This window comes from Schistocerca piceifrons, chromosome 5, assembly GCF_021461385.2.
Source record: "Schistocerca piceifrons isolate TAMUIC-IGC-003096 chromosome 5, iqSchPice1.1, whole genome shotgun sequence".
NCBI classification, from domain to species: Eukaryota; Metazoa; Arthropoda; class Insecta; order Orthoptera; family Acrididae; genus Schistocerca; species Schistocerca piceifrons.
Window position 1 is genome coordinate 539,716,630 of NC_060142.1, and position 22,442 is coordinate 539,739,071.

Sequence of the window (22,442 nt, forward strand, 5' to 3'; positions counted from 1 at the left end):
CCAGTGGCGTAATACTAATGTAGCGGCTCTTGTTGCATAGGTCAGTAAGGTTGTCACAGGGGACAAGAGTTTGCATTGCACAACAAATATCGGAATTAATTGATGCATTTTGATGTCGTGGACAGTAATGATCTTGTTGGTGTGTTGACTGAAGCCACTTATTTTCATTATCACAGTGGTGATATTTCACATTAAAGTGTAACGAAGGCTAGTCGAAATGCAAGTTCTTGTCGTCCAATTGTGTAACAACAGAGAAATGAGCAGTAGAGTAAGATAAGAGAGCTACTGGTGGATTGAAGCACTTATTGCTAAACTATTTACTGCGTGTATTGATCAAAGTTGATGGACTGACTGGCTCAGCAGCAGGTATTTGTACTGGTGGACAAGGGTAAGGTTAAACTCACAGTCGAGTAGTGGTGGCAATTGCTTAAGTGATGATAATTAATGAGGTATGACATGATGTCATAGACTGACTATATTACGTAACCAGTATGTAACTTGTGGTATATTTCGTTGTTTTTTTTTTCTCAGTTTAATTTCTCTGTAGGTTTGATGTACATTTTAGAGTAATGGTATGGAGCCTGAGTTTTACGTGTAACTAGTGTACGAAATTTTTTTTCTTTTGTTGATTTTGTTTTGTATTTAGACATTGCCATGTAAAGAGTATTACAACGCAATTTATGAATGTCAGATTACTTGTTCTGTGTTTGGACGGTGAGCTATAAATTTTATGAGTACAATTAGTATTTTTTTATTTGTTTTAGAATTATTGAAGTTTGGATTCTCCTAAAAATAATGGAGATCCCAGTAACTAAGAAAATTTTTATCTCAACATTATTTTTTATTTGTATGATGTAATGTTTTATTTGTCATGTGGATTGTTGTAAATTTGTATGTGTATTTTACTCTGGATTGTGGAGAGTACAATAATGCAACAACTGTGTCAATAATTTGATAAAGTAACAGCAATTGGTCGTCTATTTGAGGTCACCAGGGGCTAAGGTCTCCTCCTGGTTATTTTGATGACTGGCTACGTTTGTTCTAATACAGCTTTCTTAAAAAAATGTTCGGAACTACCCTCGCATTGCAAGGATAGTACCGTGCCATTTTTTTCTGCATGGGTAGCCAGTGGTGAAAGGGTACAGTACCGCCCGACATTGAAAATAGGTACAACATACTTCATTATTTTTATCAGAACAACACATTTTTTTGTAAAATAACTCAATTTCAATTAATACAGCGAAGCCGGATACCAGTGTAGGAAAGAATGACATTTTATTTATTTAATTGCTCACATGTGCACTCCCACAAAATAAATCCCTACATCCAGTTTGGTGAGATCTGTGAAATGAATGAATGTATGGTCGTCTGCTAACCGCAGATAGTGAATGTGAATATATGATCATCTTTGAGACGATCCTTTGGCATCCTTTGGCCACCTTTGGTGGGACCAAAGAGATGAAATTTACCTGAGCTTTGAGCACCTGAAATGTGGCTGACCAATACGGTAGCAAGGTGCTCCCCCACTTCAGCAGAGGTGCGAGAGGACCTGAAGAACGGCCATGTTTCGGCACTCTGCCGCTGGATCTTGTGCTGTTAAGACCTGTTTTAGTTGTGCTCCGTAAAGACAAAAGAGTGGAGACATGGTATGCATGTGGAATATTTAAGAGTAGTTTGAAATAATAATTTCTCTATTTCAGGAACTTTTGTGGAGAGAATTAAATGTCAGGCAGGTAATATTAATGGGATCATAGTAATCTTCGGAAGTGACCAACGGTCACAATGAAACCACGTGTAGCAATAAGTTAGAACTTCCGTGTGCTTAAGTTAAGCTGAATTACTAGCGTGTGTACAATAAGTTGAAATATTTAAGAAATAGTGTGTGTACCATAAGTTGAAATATTTAAGAAATGGTGTGTGCAGGACTTGAAATTAGAGACGAGTACATCCACATGGTGAGTACTGTGTGAGTCTCAATCTGTGTATGAGACAAAGGATAAAGAGAAGTACTCGTCCATGGTATCAGTTGAGGACTCGTGTGTGTGATGAATATGTTCTTAATATTACTTTGCGTGATATGATTCCGTGTCATGCTAGATTCAAACTCTGAGAGAGAAGCAGGGTGAGTCGGCCGTCTATCCAGCAACGCCACTTGGCTTGCATTGCACAGGAAGACGTGCATATATCTCCAGAGTTCATAGTAGGAAAGTAGAATTACAAAGTGGGGCAGTGTCGTGTGAAACTGGGATAAATACTAATTGAAGTGGGAAAGCTGAAAGTGATAGTGTTGTGACTATTCATTGTATTATATTCCATGTCGTAGTGTGGTGTATGTCATGTAATTTGGGTATGTGTGGTTTGCATGGGAGAGTAGCAAGGTAGTTTCAAAAGATTAGTGGGTTATGCTTGTTCCTTCGGTACGGCTCGGTCTGGAGGAAAGTTTCGTGATGATGATTGTGAGAGTCGAAGTGTGAGGTATAATAAAAGATCCACCATCCTATCCAGAAAGTGCACTGTAGCGTTAAATAAATACGAGACCATAAGGTAGAGAATCACCAATGTAAAGCCATGCCCACTGGGCGGAATTTCTCATGTGTTATTGTTGTAGGTTATAGAATTTGTGTGTTTAGGTTATAGAATTTATCGGAATAAATAAGATAGTGAAAAGAAAAAGATTGATGGGCTTTTCCTTCGAATTGTATGTTGCCATGATGTCCCGAATTTATAATGTGTGCGCCATTCATATTCAGTGCGGTGGCCACGTGTTGATAAAAGCCGTTAAATAAAAGAAAAAAGAAAATGTGGTATTGCCAGTGCGTAGTGAACAGTCAGAGTTCTGTAAATTACTGATAGTCAGATGTGCGTTTCCGTTGCGTATTATTCATACAGGAGGTTGATTAGTGACTTAATTGTGAGTACGAGAGTTCATGTTACTCGATAAATAAGAATGAATCCACTCGCTTGGCAGACCACTCATCTTGCAGGCCTGACTACTTGATGCCACAGTATGAGCAAGGCACGTGGGTGCCTCTCAACATAAATGTGATCACGTGTAAAAAGCCTGAATAAACACCTTCTGCAGTGTGGACTGCTGTGAGATGTGGTAGAAAGGGAATCTATGAGGTTTTTTAAGGTACAGAATGGATATGTAGCCATGTCGACTCCAGTGTCATGGCCGTCTGCTCTTGGCTTCTTGGTTCAGGATCCATGCTGCAAACAGTCTAATTGAGTAGTCTCACAGATATTCGATTGGGTTTAAATGTGGAGTGTTTGGTGGCCAGAAGAGTAGAGTTAACTCATTCTGGTGGGCTCCGAACCACGCACATACTCTGCGAGCTGTGTGACACGTTGCATTGTCCTGCTCGTAGACACCATTGTGCAGAGGAAAAACAAACTGCCTTCCAAAATGATGATATCACCCGGAAAATACTACAAAAACATTCCCCAGACCATAATGCTCCCTCCTCTAGCCAGGAACCTTTGTTACCACACTTTTCAACTGTACAACCCAATGGCCATCTGCCCGATGGAGCATAAAACGTGATTTATTTGAAAAGGCCACCTGTCACCAATTAGTGAACGTCCAATTGCGGTACTGGCGTGGAAATTCCAACCTTTGTCAGTGACGAACAGCAATCAGCACAGGTGCATGAACAAGGCACCTGCTGCAGAAGCCCACACATAGCAATGTTTGCTGAATGGTCATTGAGGAGACATTGTTGGTAGCCTGCAGTTCATCTGGGCAGTTAATTGCTCAACAGTTCCATGTCTGTTCACCCATACACAGCTCTGCAGCTGATGTTCATCCCTGTCATCGGTGGCATGTGTTGCACCACAATTGTCTTGGCGCCAGTTTCGAATAGTGGTCATTTTGCCATGCGCGGTTCAGTTTAACCACAGCGGCATGTGAACAGTTTACAAACTTCCACTCTTGGCCCAAAAGTCAATTATCATGCCCTTTTGAATGTCAGATAAACTGCTCCTCGTCCACCCGCCAGGGTAGCCGAGAGCGCTAACGCGCTGCTTCCTGGACTCGGGTAGGTGCGCCGGCCCCGTATCGAATCCACCTGGCGGATTAACGACGAGGGCCGGTGTGCTGGCCAGCCTGGATGTGGTTTTTAGGCTGTTTTCCACATCCCACTAAGTGAATATCGGGCTGGTCCCCACGTTCCGCCTCAGTTACACACGTCACGGACACTGGAAACACGTCCGCACTGTTTCACGTAGCGTTGCCGGCTGCGGTGGCCGTGCGGTTCTAGGCACTTCAGTCCGGAACCGCGTGACTTCTACGGTCGCAGGTTCGAATCCTGCCTCGGGCATGGATGTGTGTGATGTCCTTAGGTTAGTTAGGTTTAAGTAGTTCGAAGTTCTAGGGGACTGATGACCTCAGATGTTGAGTCCCATAGTGCTCAGAGCCATTTGAGCCAACTATTTCACGCTTTACACTAGACGCAGACGGTGGGGTACACTGATTCCGTCCTGGGGGGTACAGGGTGGCGGCAAGAAGGACCCCCTTCCATCCCTAAACAATAACATTGCCAAATCTGTTGTACCCACGCCGATCCTGCGATCGCTGCGGGACTATGGCGTAAGCGAAAGAAAAAGAAGAAAGAAGAATAAACCGCTCCTCGTCCGCCTCCCCCTCTTCCCCACCACTGCTAGTGCTACAACCTGTCGTTTGTGAGTGGTTACAACTTCTGCCAACTTAAAGCTCTATACCGAAATTTCGCAAGAATGTACAGCAGAAGAACTGGCAGCCTACACCCAGGAGGATGTGGAATGTTATAACAACAGCGTCATGCAGGAAATAAGAGGAAAAATTAAAATCCCCGAATGTTCTCGTCTAGAAGAATTGCCAGAAGGAACAGAACTAATTATTAAAGCCATAAAAGAGGTAGTTTACAGGAAAAAAATTAGATATATACTGGAGTTCGAAAACATACCATCTCCGTGTTTGCAAAATTACTGGCTGGAGAAAGAAATAGATTATTCAGGTGTGGATTTAAGTTATAAGTTAAAAATTAAATTGGGCACAATTTAAACTACACCTAACAAAAATGAGGAAAGAGTTGTTTCTGTATGTAAATGGAAATGCAAAAGTTAATATAGACTTGGTACTAGAATATTTGCTTGTGTTATTCGCTAATCTACCAAAAATCCTAAGACATTTCCTATATACAATGATCCATGGGCAATTATTCCGGTTGTGGAAAGTGGGTAGTCGTATGACCTTGAAAAATAGTTGAAACCGGGTAGTTGAAAGGATGGTGACCCCCTTTTCGTACCTATATGAGGCGGTGCTCCTTCGCCAACGCAACAGCATGTATAGTCAACCAAACAAAAAGGACGGCCACCCCAAGTGCAACTTGTTCGTCTAAAATATAGCGACACAGCTCTCACACGCAGCCTCCCTGCTCAGGGGGCGACCACCCACAGACTAGGCAGGCTACCAACGCCTCCAATAGGCTAGTAATTCTGCGATGGAGAACACACTTATTTACCGTCAACGTAACTCCTTGCAGTCTGTTAAACGTACTTCTCGGAAAGACTGGATCCTCTGGGACAACAACGAAATTCTGGAGAACGCTCGAGAACGCTTTTTCATAGAGGTAAGAAAAGGGGGTGGCTACGCTTTCAGCTACATAGTGCAACTACTTTTCAAGGTCATCCGTATTTCGGATGGAGAAAGAGGGTGATTGGATGACCTTGAAAAATAGTTGAAACTAGGTAGTTGAAAGCATGGTTTAAATGGCTCTGAGCACTGTTGGACTTAACTGCTGTGGTCATCAGTCCCCTAGAACTTAGAACTACTTAAACCTAACTAACCTAAGGACATCACACATATCCATGCCCGAGGCAGGATTCGAACCTGCGACCGTATCGGTCGCTCGGTTCCAGACTGTAGCGGCTAGAACCGCCAGGCCACTCCGGCCGGCTTGAAAGCATGGTGACCCCCTTTTCTTACGTATATGATGCTACTGTAAACAGCAATAAGACTGTTACATCTCCTTTGTATACTCATAGTGGTGCTTACTCCCGCGTAAAAAGTTGCTGCTTCTTCTTGTGCATTTTCCTGCAGCACAATGTGTGGTACCTCAATGTATCAGCTGTCAAAAATATTCAAGTCGCTTTTTCTTCACTCTATTTCCTAGTGAAACATAGGAGCATCTACGAAAACCAATACTACTACTATTACTAGTGATATGCACGACTGACATGGGAAGTGTAATTGAGGGTACATATGTTTCCGACTTAAAAAGATGATAAAATCCACTAATTTCCTAAGACACAGAACAAGTCTCCAGACTTCATTATAGTTGGTTTATATGCAGCTCGAGCTGTGGATACACACTGATGATACCTTCCTAGGATACCGGAATAGCGTAGAAGGAAGTAGTTTTATCATTTTAAAATTTGTCACCGTAGTGAATGGGGTAACATACTTGTGGGGTGGCTGTGTGTCTGCTGTTGGACAAATATATCCTCCATTGGATTATTAAGAGCATTGCATTCCGCATGACTAATACTTCAGTAACCGTATGACTTTAACAGTATAGCACTTTTAGGTGCGGAACCGTGTAATCATAGGAATGTGCGTTTATACTCTATGATCACTTCTCTCATGTCAGTATCTTCCTGGTACTGACTGCAGATAGTGGACTAATGCTTCAGAATTGATTACACAGTTGATTTACGTGAAATGTTTCAAACTCCATACGTGTGGGCCTCCATCATGTATAAACCGTCTGTTATAGCAACGCAACGCTTTCATGTCTGCTATACACCGATAACAGGTGTGATCCTCCTTGACATGTATGCATCCAGGGAGGTCTTGAGCTTCTGGGCGGGTGCCGTGGGTAAGACTAGTATTGCAGGAAGGATTGGTCACGGCCAGTGTGGGACGGATCTGTCAATCTCCGACTTTATCCTACGAATGCGACAATACTCTGTGGTGTCCATCCACACAGGGAAAGTGGTCAATAGTAATCGTAAGTTCTGCACTATGTTCGATGTGCAGCAAATATGTAGATGACCTCTTTGCATCTGTATAGGTATACTCTGGTGTATATGGTCGGCTGGATGTACTGCACAGTCATCTAGCTGCAGACGCAATCTAGTATATGGTACTTGCAAAGTAGTGGAGTGGTGATTTAGCTATGATGTAGAAACTGGGAAGCGCTCTACCGCGTCACTGACTGGCATTGAAATAACGGAACAACAGGTAAAATTGATAAAACTGATCTCGCTATCAACCGTGGTGTTTATTACAGTACATCGTCCCATATCAACGGTGGCTCTACTATCACCACCGTCCATTGGGAACGCTGCTAATTACCGCATAATGATTGAATTACATTCCTCGGTTGAGATGGAGCGAGTATTGGCGGAACACTGGATATCTGCTACTTGTCGCTGTGGAGAATCTGATTAACTGTAGAGGTCATCACCTTCATACAGTGGTTTGGAAGCGTTCCTCAATGTTGCAAACTCATCCTATTTCCATATGCTGAGATGCCCCCCCACAAGTTTTTATTTTTACTTTTTTATTTTTTTCACTAATAACAATACCTCTTTTTATTTGTACTATCTCGCGTGTGTTGTGAACAGCACCTTCCGGTAATGGTCAGCATTGGAACAGTAATCTCTTACATGACTGCAAAATGAAGGAACAATGCTTTTCGAAGTGAAGCATCGAGACATCCGCTACCTTGTCTATGGGGAAGAGGAGATTAACCCTACAGGCCATCACCTTCGAATAGCTGTTGGAAGTGCTCTACAAGCCCACAGACTCTTCCAGTTTCCATATGTTGTGATGTCTTCCACATTTTTGTCAATAAGAAACATCGATACTGTGTTTTATTTCTACCAGTCTGTTTGTTGTAGCTGTGCGATGTTCACCTTTCTGTGAGAGCGGTTTAGTAACAGCCTACACAGACCTCTAAGTCATGGCAGCAAAAACAAATTGTATGATGGTGTACAATGATAGGATGTGTTTCAATCGAAAAAAACAGTATACACTACTGGCCATTAAAATGGCTACACCGAGAAGAAATGCAGATGATAAACGGGAATTCGTTGGACAAATATATTATACTAGAACTAACATGTGATTACATTTTCACCCAATTTGGGTGCATAGATCCTGAGAAATCAGTACCCAGAACAACCACCTCTGGCCGTAATAACGACCTTGATACGCCTGGGCATTGAGTCAAACAGAGCTTGGATGGTGTGTACAGGTACAGATGTCCATGCAGCTTCAATACGATACCACAGTTCATCAAGAGTAGTGACTGGCGTATTGTGACGAGCCAGTTGCTCGGCCACCACTGACCAGACTTTTTCAGTTGGTGAGATATCTGGAGAATGTGCTGGCCAGGGCAGCAGTCGAACATTTTTAGTATCCAGAAAGACCCCTAAGTACCAGCAACATGCGGTAGTGCATTATCCTGATGAAATGTAGGGTTTCGTAGGGATCGAATGAAGTGTAGAGCCACGGGTCGTAACACATCTGAAATGTAACGTCCACTGTTCAAAGTGCCGTCAGTGCGAACAAGAGGTGACCGAGACGTGTAACCAATGGCAACCCAAACCATCAAGCCGGGTGACACGGCAGTATGGCGATGACGAATACACACTTCTAATGTGCGTTTACTACGATGTCGCCAAACACGGATGCGACCATCATGACGCTGTAAGCAGAATCTGGATTCATCCGGAAAAATGAAGTTTTGCCATTCGTGCACCCAGGTTCGTCGTTGATTACACCATCGCAGGCGCTCTTGTCTGTGATGCAGCGTCAAGGGTAACCGCAGCCATGGTCTCCGAGCTGATAGTCGATGCTGCTGCAAACGTCGTCGCACTGTTCGTGTAGATGGTTGTTGTCTTGCAAACGTCCCCATCTGTTGACTCAGGGATCGAGACGTGCCTGCACGATCCGTTACAGCCATGCGGATAAGATGCCTGTCATCTCGACTCCTAGTGATACAAGGCCGTTGGGATCCAGCACGGCGTTCCGTATTACCCTTCTGAACCCACCGATTCCATATTCTGCTAACAGTCATTGGATCTCGATCAACGCGAGCAGCAATGTCACGATACGATAAACCGCAATCGCGATAGGCTACATTCCGACCTTTATCGAAGTCGGAAACCTGATGGTACGCATTTCTCCTCCTTACATGAGGCATCACAATAACGTTTCACTAGGCAACGCCGGTCAGCTGCTGTTTATGTATGAGAAATCGGTTGGAAACTTTCCTCATGACAGAACGTTGTAGGTGTCAATGCTCTGAAAAGCTAATCATTTGCATATCACAGCATATTCTTCCTGTCGCTTAAATTTCGCGTCTGTAGCACGTCATCTTCGTGGTGTAGCAAAATTAATGACCAGTAGTGTATTAAATTGCTTATGAAAGAACAATACAGAAACCCTCTCGTGTGATTGATAGTTTGTTGGATATGATCCTCCTACAGTATAGGTGATGGAACTTAACACTAGTCTGTCGAAGCGACTTCGATCACGAGCCACCTGCTCCAATGAACCAATATCTGCACGTATAACAGGATTGCCACATATGATCAATGCTGGAAAGCAGACTGTATTTGTTTCAGATATATCAGAAGACAGAGACGAGTTAATGTCTTACCGAGCCGGTCGGAGTGGCGTGCGGTTCTAGGCGCTACAGTCTGGAACCGAGCGACCGCTAAGGTCCCAGGTTGGAATCCTGCCTCGGGCATGGATGTGTGTGATGTCCTTAGGTTAGTTAGGTTTAATTAGTTCTTAGTTCTAGGCGACTGATGACCTCAGAAGTTAAGTCGCATAGTGCTCACAGCCATTTAGCCATTTGTCTTACCGAGTTCTCTAACGGATGACGCTAGTGGAGTTTTTATAGTTTGTAGGTTTCCTCTGTTGGATAGTACAAAATACCGAAGTGGGAGAGAATGTTTGGGTGATACACACGAATGCAACCTGAGACGCAGATCTCCTTTGAACTGCAGTACCTGTACGTCGTTTGGAGATGTGTCGCAATGCAGTAGCAAAATCCTTGCCGTTCCTCCATGCCTTGTATGATGTGGAGTCTTCCTAATTTTCACAGCAAGAAACACCATCGCAACTGCTCATACTAACTTTTCTACTACCTCATGTTGCAGGGGAAAGCTTCGTTCGGCGCTGGACTTACACAGTCTACACGGTCGACGGAGCTACAACGACAAGTTCCCATTTCCACCGAGTGTTCAAAACGCGGTCCTGTCGCATTAACTTAGCTCGTCCTGTTTCTACAGAGGATCCAGAAGATCTTAGATATAGCGCTCTTCGACTTCTGTTGAGGCCCGACTTAAATTGGGATGATCACATGGATGAAGCTGCAACGAGGGTGGGGTAGAGACTGAGGAGTAGTTACAAGAAGCAGAGGGACAATCAAAAGAACAGCACTGGAATTTTTGCTGCATGGGATCCTTAGCAGATAGGTTCGAAAAGGGTGACTTTCCACATATGAGAGTGGCACGAATATGTTTCGCCCGTGCTGTTATCATTAAAAGACGTCTCTACAGGATCCAATGCAAGTATGTGACTGAATGGATAGAGTTGATTCCAAATTGCAGACAGAATTTCTACCAGAAATCGTAATGCTATCAGCGACCCATGTGTGACTGTATGCAGATTGACGGTAACATAGGTGTTATGTTCGTGTTTTTTCGTGTTTTTATAGCGCTGTCTCTACGCGAAATGTATGTTGTGGGCTGTAGAATCCCTTTGTGGTCAGCTTCAAATGTCGTTTCTCAATAGTGTTACTTGAAAAGAACATCGTCTACATCGTCTTCCTTCCATGGATTCCCATTTGATCTACCTGGTCAAATCCGACAGCTGAAAAAAAAAAATACTTTTGTGGCCAGGAACAGGTTGGAACTGTTTCTTCATTTCCTAAAGACTCACAATAGATCTCGCAGATGATAGCTTGACCACGAAGGAGGAGATCGAACGGAATAACCACTTCAGAGTGTCAGAAGACCAGCCATAACTTTACGAGTTGATGGTACTATTTCGAAGGAGACTTTGTGTAGTACCACTCCACGCATTGTCAATTTGTTTCATGCTCAGAGTGGTGAATGCATATTTCATCGCCTGTGGCAGTGTTTGACAACAGAGTTCACCATCAACCTCAAAACGGAAAAACAGTTCGACTCAGATGCTCCTTCTTTCCTCTTTATGCTCTTCAGTTGGGTTTCGAGGGACCCAGTGGGCACAAACCTTTGAATACTGTAGGCCTATGCTAACTGTGGAAGAATGTGTCAGCATTACCAATAGAGGTCTCAAGCTTAGTACTGACTTGCTTGATTGCTATTCGTGAATCACCTCGGGTAACAGTGTCAGCACGTAACAAACTTGCAGGAGTCACAGCTGCGTGCGGCACGCCTGCGCAAATACTGTGTTCATCACAAGAATACACCTGATGTAAGCAATGTTGTTACTGTTGTGGTTTTCAGTTGAGAGACTGGATTGATGCAGCTCTCCATGCTACTCTATCCTGTGCAAACCTCTTCATATCCGAATAACTACTGCACCCTACATCCTCCTGAATCTGCTTACTGTATTCAGGTCTTGGTCTCCCTCTATGATTTTTACCCTTCATGCTTCACTGCAGTACTAAATTGGTCATCCCTTGATGCCTCAGAATGTGTCCTACCAACCGACCCCTTCTTCTAGTCAAGTTGTAAACATCACACCATATATTCTTCCTCGGTTGCTTGAATCTCATTTGATTTCTTTTCACGTGGAGCGGAAGCCAAATTGTGTCCAGTACTGTCAAGCACGATGATAAGGATACGTTTTATGTTGTGTTACACGCACATAGACTGAGCAGTAATGCCGGACAACAGGTTTCCCGACGCATTGAACTTGGATAGCAGTGGCCAGTCAGCTGGTCCAACTAATCTGCAATAATGTGGGCAGTTACAGTTCAGATGTAAAACGAGACGAGCAGAGAAACAATAGAGCTTCGAATGTCATTTAATTTTTAGAGAGAATGAAATAACATTTGGCAAAACTCCAGCACCACTGCACGCTCCTTAGGTGACGTGACGGAAAGCATAACATGCTCTAGTTTTCACTTAATATAGTATTCTAATTACAAAAAAGAGTGGTGAAAATTCCTTTAAACACAGAGTAATTTTTCTGAGCGAGCTGTGTGTCATGCAAAAGCATACTGCTGGGATTTCACCACATTGTTGAATACTGAAGCCACTGGAGGTATTAATTATAGTCAGTCGTCTAGTAATCTCTTAGCTCCTTCCTTATCCGAATCGGAGAAATAAATTTCAGTACCGAGCGAGGTGGTGCAGTGGTTAGCACTCTGGACTCGCATTCGAGAGGACGGCGATTCAATCCCGCGTCCGGCCATCCTGATTTAGGTTTTCCGTGATTTCCCTAAATCGCTTCAGGCAAATGCCGGGATGGTTCCTTCGAGAGGGCACCGCCGACTTCCTTCCGCATCCTTCCCTAATCCGATGAGACCGATGACCTCACTCTTTGGTCTCCTCCCCCAAGTCAACCCAACCCAACATTTCAGTTCTGGAACTGTCATTTACTACGTTGATATCGAGTCGATCAACAACAGAATCCACGAAGCCATCCAGGAGCCTCATTTTCTCCCTTCTTTTATGACGCGCCGTTCTATATCCCGCCATCGTTCGCCAGTGACGTGTGCAAAAGCTGCGAGCTTAGTTCCAGTACGTCCAGATCAGATCTGTTGGGCTCATATTGTAATTGTACAGTGGGAAATGTTAAAATGCAGCATTTGCATGGTGTGCTTGATGCTGTGAAAAGATTGTTTTTCGTGTTTCTACGACACTTATCACTCTGGTTCGTGTGAGACTACATCTGTGGTGCAAAACAATGGACATAGTCCAAACAAAGAGTATTTGGTTTTTCATTTCTGTCCTAAAAATTAAGTTGTTTTGTTTTCTTAATTTAAGTAAGCTTTATTAACAGTTTTTCATAAAAAATCGATAATTAATAACTTATATTTGAAATGAAAACAGGAATTTCGCGTGCAGTGTGTAATTAGAAACAAGAAGACATTCATTATCCATAAAAATGATAATGAATTTCACAGTTGCGAGATGCAGGTATTCCAAATTGAACGAGAAAAAATGGTGACTTAGGCGAGACTTGAACCAGCCATCCATCAACTGCACCAGAACATCAATCTACAGCGCTACCGATTCCAATATAATTCCAGTTCGCATTTCTATCTGACCTGTATAAAATACAATCACTTGTAAAACTTCAAAGCCGATTTTATTAAAAACATTAAGAACAACATATTTATCGGTACTTTGCTTGAAACACACCTCAACTGCAGACTTCGCTTTGAAGACTGGCTGTAGTGCCATCATCTGCGGGGAGTCGCTGGAAATATGAGACAACGCGGGACTGTTTAACGATGCCGCAGACAAAAGGACAATAATTTCGATTCAAAATTAAGTGAGGAAAAAATGTGTTGCATTATAGGTGGCGTTCAAAAAGAAAGGAGCCAGAGGCATAATTACAGAAACCAGTACCTGTACGTTAGAAATATTGATCCTGGCTGTTGAGACACTTGTCCCACTGTGACACAAGGCCGTGAATGGCTGTCTCATAAAATTCCCGAGGCTGCGATGTTAACCAGTTCCGCACCTGCAGCTGGACGTCGTCCACACGAGTGCAGGAGAGGTTATGCTGACGTTCTTCTTTGACCAAGATGGCTCCCTTCTGATTCACTTCCTGCAGCACGGGACAACAGTGAATGCCCAGCGTTACTCGCAAAACCTTGACCACCCTTCGCCAAGCGATCAAATCAAAACGACCAGGCAATCTCACCCGTGGGGTCATTCGGTTCCACGACAATGCAAGCCCTCATATGGTCAACACAGTCGGGGTACTCCTGCAGAAATTCAAATGGGAGGTTCTCGGCCACCCTCCATACAGTCCGGACCTCTCTCCCTGTAATTACGCCATTTTTCGTCCCCTTAAAAAGGCTCTGAGGGGCAAACGATTCACCTCGCACGACGACGTCCATCTGTACGTGCGGAACTGGTTCAAATGGCTCTGAGCACTATGGGACTTAACAGCTATGGTCATTAGTCCCCTAGAACTTAGAACTACTTAAACCTAACTAACCTAAGAACATAACACAACACCCAGTCATCACGCGTGTGGAACTGGTTAACATCACAGCCCCGGGAATTTTATGAGACAGCCAGTCACCACCTTGTGTCACAGTGACACAAGTGTCTCAACAGCCAGGGTCAATACTTCTAGCAAACAGGTACTGGTTTCTGTAATTATGCCTCCGGCTCGTTTCTTTTTGAACGCCCCTTATACTTATTGAACACCTTTCGCATTTTAGGATCGTTGTAACGACAGATGACTGCAGTGAAAAGCAGGAAGACCTGCAGAGGGTTGATGATCGGTACAGGGTCCGGCAGTTGCCACTGAATCCATGCAAACGTAAAGTATTTCGCATAAATATGGCGAAGAGATCCATTGCCGTTCAATTACGCTACTGGCGGCGAATCACTCTAATGTATCTCGGACTAACCGTCCGGAGCAGCCAAAGTGTAACAGTCACATAAAAAAATTATAGGAAAAACATGCCAATCTGACATTCATTGAAAGAATCTGAAGGAAAAGTAATCCATCTACGAAAGAAGTGGCTTACAAAACACCCGTCCGATCGATTCTTGACATTCACCAGGCTGTAGATAGAGAGAAGACGAGTAGCGCATTTCATCACAGGATAGTTTAGTAAGCACGAAAGTGTTGCGGAGATACACAGCCAACTTCTGTGGTTGACACCACGAAAGAGGAATTGTGCAACACTCGTGAAATTCAAAGAGCGCAAGTTCCAAGAAGAGAAGGGCAGCATATTACTTCCTCCTGGATAGGTCTCGCGAGAAAATCAGAGGAATAAGAAGTCATACAGAAGTTTACCTGCAGTGCTCTGCCCACAAAGACAGCTTCCCAAACCGGAGATAAAATGATTAAATACATATACGTATATCGTGAAAAAGTACTCTATGTTTGCTTTTCAGCTATATTTTTTTAAGAAACAAATGCTGGCCCGCAGCAAGCGCAGCCGTGTTTCTTCCCCTGGCGCTCTTACTGACTGCACATTAGGCAGAAGGTAGTCTCATTCTTTTATTGTATGTCTTACGATAATTAAAGTCTTAGTGAGATGCATTTGTCGGAGAGCTTGAATCACGTCGCCTTAAATACATATCGCATGATCAATGCAAGAAGCTGGCTTCGCTTTAAATTTACGTTACGAAGTCCGATGTCATTTTTGTAGACTCCTTTTATTAGAAAACCAAGACAGATGGTAAGTTTTTTTTTTTTAACTTTTTCTCGCGGTCGCGCATCCTCTTATTAATGAGAAACCAACAATTACTAGTTACGCCAATATCATTGCAGTTCCCACCACTTTCTCAATTTGCTTACTTTATCCTTTACGATCAACATTCAAAATGTAATCCCACAGGGAAAGAGCAATACGGTTAAGAGGGAAATGATAAGTACTAGAAGTGCTCACCGCCAAGCTTCGTAGGTGGCTTGCGGAGTACAGATGTAGACATAGACACAGAAGTAGATGCAGATATAGACTGCAGTTCTTCTCTTACCCGTGGAATGGGAAGATAGAGAGAAAAAAATGCTGGTACAGAAAGTAGTTCCTTCGACACACTGTACGGGAGGTTGTGGAGTATACGCAATCGTAATCGTGACTAGTTTTATTATAATTGTACAAATTAACACAATATAACTCGTTATAACATGGCAACCCTCTCATCTGGGTGCACCCGTACAAAGATGGTGTCCCAACAGCCCGCATTTTCATGCAGTGTCAAATCATTAGATATGCATGCAGTCGTACAGTATCGTATCACTAAACATACACAGAGAGGCAGCAAAACGTTAAAAACATGCTATAAAAAAACTCAGTTTTATATTTATTTCTGTTATGTTCAGAAATAGAACACAACAACTAATTTCTCCTAATTTTCTTCACTTAGTCTCATTCATTTATCTGACAGAACATTTCTGTACACAGAAAATTACCTTTTTACGTCACAAAGAGTGGCAAGTGCATACTTAAAAGAAGAAACCACATCAAGTTGAAAGTCTTTTTGCATTTCGCAACAGAAAGATTTCTTTGCCCCTTCCCTCGATCAGTTGTGACATAAGGTCTCTTCTAGCAATTCTAGCAGTAGCCATAACTAAACTTTATAATTCGACACAAATATATCAGGTACCTGTGTTCATTAGATCGTGGGCCGCTTTCCTTTGCCAACGACAGTGAAAAGAGCTTCACTGTCGATCATTTCGTAATACGAACGTAGGACGGAAATGGTTTAGGGCCGTGCTGTCGCCGTATTTTATTCGCAGTTCTACGAAGCAACACCCTGTTCACAAGTGCTTAAATTTCTCACTTCTGAAATAATAATTGGTAAACAGTCTGGAAATACTATCTTGAGACCTTCTCAGGGCGACTTCGGTGTGAAGGTAGGGAGTGAGGAGAATAGCAGTGCGGAGTGTAACGTTACAACGTCGTTGGCTAGTGGTAGATGGCGTCCTAAAGACTCTTCGAAAATAACTCGTATTTTATTTGCACGTGTCAGTTAGTTTCACCGTAATCTCTACTCTTAGGTAAGGCATTCATGCGCCACACGGAAACATAGGCGTAATTGTATCAATGCGCCACGAGTCATGGAGAATTTTCCGTAGCGGTAAAACAAAATAATTATTTTTCATTAAGAGCTATGAAATTTAGCATTTAACAATATCTTAAAATGCCAGAATGTGCGAAACTTGAGAAAATTATTGTTAATTTGGAGGAAAGGATTTTGTACGTCGGGATTTTGGCGGAAGCAGAGCAAGTGGTGAGACGCCCAGACACATGTTGTTCAGGGTGTTTTCCGTTGGACGGTGCTGGAGTGTGGATATGGATTCGACATGGAATAAAGCAACGTATGTGTTTAAACTTTGATTTTTTTATCTGGCCCAACTAGCTGCTTACATTGAACGAATCGTAATATGGCGCTAATACTGGCAAGGAACTGAGCGATAATGTCATCCACTAGAGAGGCAACAAGTAAAGCGTAATTTCGACCAGATTTTCTTAGTGAGCAAGACCGTTTAGCGTTATAGGAGGGAAGTATCTCGTGAAATACTGGCAATAGACTTTTCGTTTCGCTTAGCTCAAGTGTCGTAATTCGCACCACTCGTTGTAGATAGCAAGGACTGGCAGCGGTGAGCGAAAGCTTGAAGTATTTTGACTTCTACCGGCATCTACCGAGCTGCACTCGGCCACTTGTGCTTACTGTGAAATTTACTGTGACAAAATTCGGGAGTTTACTCATGTTCTACACTTTTGGTGTAATTCATAAATATAATGCAAATTATACGCACTGAAAAATGCTATCAGTATTATAAATGTTTAAAATCATGCTATTATAACGAAAAAGTCTTGGAAGTATGAATTTAATCCTCAAGCATCCAAAACATGCATGCAACATGAATTTCCGTGGAAAGCCGGGCTCCAGTGATGACGTACACCTGAAGGCAGAATGCATCCTGCGAGAAAAGCTTCCATCGGACGAATGTCAAACGGCTTGTTTTGTTATCTGTGTGTACATACGTATCTCTCGTCGGGCGGAACATTTTAAATACCCTCCACGACTTTGTCCGAAGGCAGCACGCACTGTGGAGTCATGGTCGCACATCAGAAATGACGAAGAAAGAGATGTCGTCGTAAGCTACATCAGCATATCGCGTATGCATCAGACGATGTAATTCCAGCCAAGATCTTCAAAGCCTGCGTTAATAACCCCATAGAGAGAAACAGCTTTGGAGCCATTCAGGCGGATTTCCTACCAACTAATTCGTATTTTCTCTTTTATTCGTTAGTGACGATTACCTACGCTTTATTCTCTGAAGTTTTGAAATACAGGAAACATAGCTTTGCTCTCTATCGTGATGATTCCGATGATACAGTGTCGTTAACAACAACAGAAATCGACCTTGCCATCAGTAAATCTGTTTCTATTACGGGCGCGTCAATAAATATAACCAACATGGTCAAACCTCTTACTATTCCTCGTTTTATTTTATTCCATAAACAATGAAAAATATATGGTTCGCTATTTTCAGGACTAGAAACCGCATAACAAAAGTTATTTGTTGTAGTCCTCAGTCCGAAGACTGGTTTGATGCATCTCTCCATGCTACTCTATCCTGTGGAGGCCTCTTCATCTCGGAATGACTACTGCGACCTACTTCCTTCTGAACCTACACACATAAAGACAAGTTTTGCGTTACCTCGGTTCCGAGGGTTCCGGAATCTGTACAGAAAATCGGAATAGAGATAAACATAAACATCATTTCCGCCCTTTTTATTACTCATGAAAACCACACATTGCATGTTGCATCACCATACAGCGAGACCTTCAGAAGTGGTGGTCCAGATTGTACACACCGGTACCTCTAATACCCAGTAGTACGTCCTCTTGCATCGATGCATGCCTGTATGCGTCGTGGCATACTGTTCACAAGTTCATCAAGACACTATTGGTCCAGATTGTTCCACTCTCCAACAGCGATTCGGCGTAGATTCCTCAGAGTGTTTGGCGGGTCACGTCGTCCATAAACAGCCCTTTTCAGTCTATCCCAGGCATGTTCAATAGGGTTCATGTCTGGAGAACATGCTGGCCTCTCTAGTAGAGCAATGTTATCCTAAAGGACGTCATTCACAAGATGTGCACGATGGACGCCGAATTGTCGTCCAGGAAGACGAATGCCTCGCCAATATGCTGCCGACATGGTTGCACTAGGCCGTGCGGTTCTAGGCGCTTCAGTCTCGAACCGCGTGACCGCTACGGTCGCAGGTTCGAATCCTGCCTCGGGCATGGATGTGTGTGATGTCCTTAGGTTAGTTAGGTTTAAGTAGTTCTAAGTTCTAGGGGACTGATGACCACAGATGTTAAGTCCCATAGTGCTCAGAGTCATTTTTTTTTGGTTGCACTATCGATCGGAGGATGGCATTCACGTATCGTACAGCCGTTACGCCGCCTTTCATAACCACCAGCGGTGTACGTCGGCCCCACATAATGCCACCCCGAAACATCAGCAACCTCTACCTCGCTGCTCTCGCTGGACGGTGGGTCTAAGGCGTTCAGCCTGATCGGACTGCCTCCAAGCACGCCTCCGACGATTGTCTAGTTGAAGACATATGCGACACTCATCGGTGAAGAGAACACGATGCCAATCCTGAGCCGTCCATTCGGCATGTTGTTGGGCTCATCTGTATCATGCTGCATGGTGTCGTGGTTGCAAAGATGGACCTCGCCTTGGACGTCGGGAGTGACGCTGCGCGTCAAGCAGCCTATTGCGCACAGTTTGAGTCGTAACACGACGTCCTATGGCTACACGAAAAGCATTCTTCAACATGGTGGCGTTTGCTGTCACGGCTCCTCCGAGCCATAATCCGTAGGTAGCGGTCATCCACTGCAGTAGTCGCCATCTCCTACCTGGTGAAATGACCGGAACTGATCGGCTGTCGGACCCCCTCCGTCTAATAGGCCCTGTTCATGCATTGTTGTTTAGATCTTTGGGCTGGTTTAATGACATTTCTGAACAGTCAAAGGGACTGTGTTTATGATACAATATCCACAGTCAACGTCTGCTGGCACGGTAGCTCAGCGTGTTCGGTCCGAGGGTTAGCTGCCCTCTGTAATAATAATAATAATAAAAAAAAACTGAGTTAATAGATCAACAACGAACTTAAAACGGTGTCTTACGACGTCTGCCCCGATCAGATGCAACGAACGAAAACGAACAAAATGAAATAAAAAAAAAGATAGCTGAATGTTCAGCGTGACGGACTGCCATCCTAAGGGGCCCGGGGTCGATTCCCGGGTGGGTCGGGGACTGGGTGTTGTGTTGTCTTCATCGTCATTTCACCCCCATCCGGCGCGCAGCTCGCCCAATGAGGCGTCGTATGTAATAAGACCTGCACCAAGGCGGCCGGACCTGCCCCGTAAGGGGCCTCCCGGCCAATGACACCAAACGCTCATTTCCATTTACCTCTTGGTCTCCCTCTACGATTTCTACCTCCCACGCTTCCGTCCTATGATAAATTAGTGAACACTTGACGTCTGGGAATGTGTTGTCAACCTTCATCTAGTCAGGTTATGCCACATATTTCTTTTCTCCCCTATTCTAACCAATACCTCGTCACAAGTTACGTGATCTTCCCATCTAATCTTCAGCATTTTTCCGTAGCACCATATTTTACAACCTTCTATTCTCTTCTTGTCTAAACTGTTTATCTTCAATATTTCACTTCCATACATGGCTACACTACATACAAACACTTACAGAAAAAACTTCCTGACTCTTAAATATGTACTCAATTTTAACAAATTTCTCTTCTTCAGAAACGCTTTTCTTGCCATTGGCAGTCTACATTTTATATCCTCTCTGCTTCGTCCATCATGAGTTTTTTTGCTGGCCAAATAACAGAACACATCTACAACTTTAAGTGTCTCATTTCCTAATCTAATTCCCTCAGCATCACCTGATTTGATTCGGCTACATTCCATTATCCTTGGTTTGGTTATGTTGATGTTCATCTTATATCCTTCTTTCAAAACACTGTCCATTGCGATCAACTGCTCTTCCAAGTCCTTTGCAGTCTCTGACAGAACTACATAGTCAGAGGTAAACCTCAAGGTTTTCATTTCTTCTCGCTGGAATTTAATTCATACTGCAAATTTTTCTATGGTATCCTTTACTGCTTGCTCAATGTAAAGACTGAATAACGTCTCTAAGCCCCTAGACTCTTATAACTGCCGTCTGGTTTCTGTACAAGTTGTAAATAGTCGCCGCGCGGGATTAGCTGAGCGGTCTAGGGCGCTGCAGTCACGAATTGTGCGGCTGGTCCCGGCGGAGCTTCGGGTCCTCCCTCGGGCATGGGTGTGTGCGTTTGTCCTTAGGATAATTTAGGTTAAGTAGTGTGTAAGATTAGGGACTGATGACCTTAGTAGTTAAGTCCCATAAGATTTCACACACATTTGAGCGTTTTTTTTGTAAATAGCCTTTCGTTCCGTGTGTTTCACCCCTGCTATTTTCATAATATCAGAGGGCATTGCTGTCCACAGTATCAAAAGTTTTCTAGAAGTATACAAATGCTATAAACATTGGTTTGCCTTTCCTTACCTACCTTCTACGATAGGTCATGTTTTCCTACATTTCTCTGGAATCCAAACCGATCCCTGAGGCCGGCTTTCTAATAGTTTTTCCATATTTATGTAAAGAATTCGTGTTAGTATTTTGCAACCATGACTAATCTGATACTTCGGTAATATTCACACTTGTTTTCTTTAGAATTATTATTGTGATATAAGCTCACGAAATCTTGGTAGCTTACACATGTTTAGTTGAGCTGAAATATGGCAACGATCGCAAACTCGTAGTAAAAATATTAAGACGAGTAGCGTGAAGTCTTGAAGTTGCTTCGCTGGGAATAGCATTTAAGACGCTTCCGTATTAGTTTCTCACTTGTGTCATTTTGATCTACAGTTTCGTAACGAATTTTTGCCTCATGTATCGACGGGAGGAAACGCCAGAGAAAATCATAGGCGGCTCCTTGTCTTTTGGTTTTTACAATAATGTGAGTTTGAATATTTGTGTACGAAACGGATAAACTTTTGTGACGGTGTTCGTAGCGACAAACACTTGGCTGTGGAAATGGCTTACGAAGTCACCGCCACACTTTTAATAGCGGGCCGACTGGTCCGCTGGAACAGTAAACAGAAAGATGAAACCCCAAACACTCTGATTAAATAAGTTGGTACTTATCTTTTATTTACGAAGATACACAAACACAGTAGTGAACTCGGTATCTACAGAAATCTGTCTAGTTCGAGTCGGAGCGGCTAGGTCAGCGTCGGCTGACGACAAACAACAACTCTGCTGCGATGAACACACAACTGACTAGCAAGTACACAAATCGGTGGCGAGTATACAACTGAGCGGCGAATACAGAACTGTCCTAGCGCTCGCGACTCCAGCGCGTAAGAAGCCAGAAGCCAGCGGTGGCGCGCGCAGACTTGCGGCGATTTCCTCTCTCGCTGGCGCTGCTTATGCGGACGGCGTCCGTACTTTGATGCTGCCAACCTTTTGGCAGCGGGCTCGGTTGGCATTACTGGCTAGGATACAACACTCCTCCCCCCCAAATCGCCGCACCGTCGTTGAATAATGCCGTGGCGAGCGTCGACGGCGGGGGAGGGGTCTGGCCGCAGGCGTAGCAGAAGAGACCGGGGCGGAGACTGTTGTCGGTGGCAGTCCCCGGTCCGCACCCCAGCATTGGCTGCGAGGGGCCTCGGGAAACACCGACTGAAAA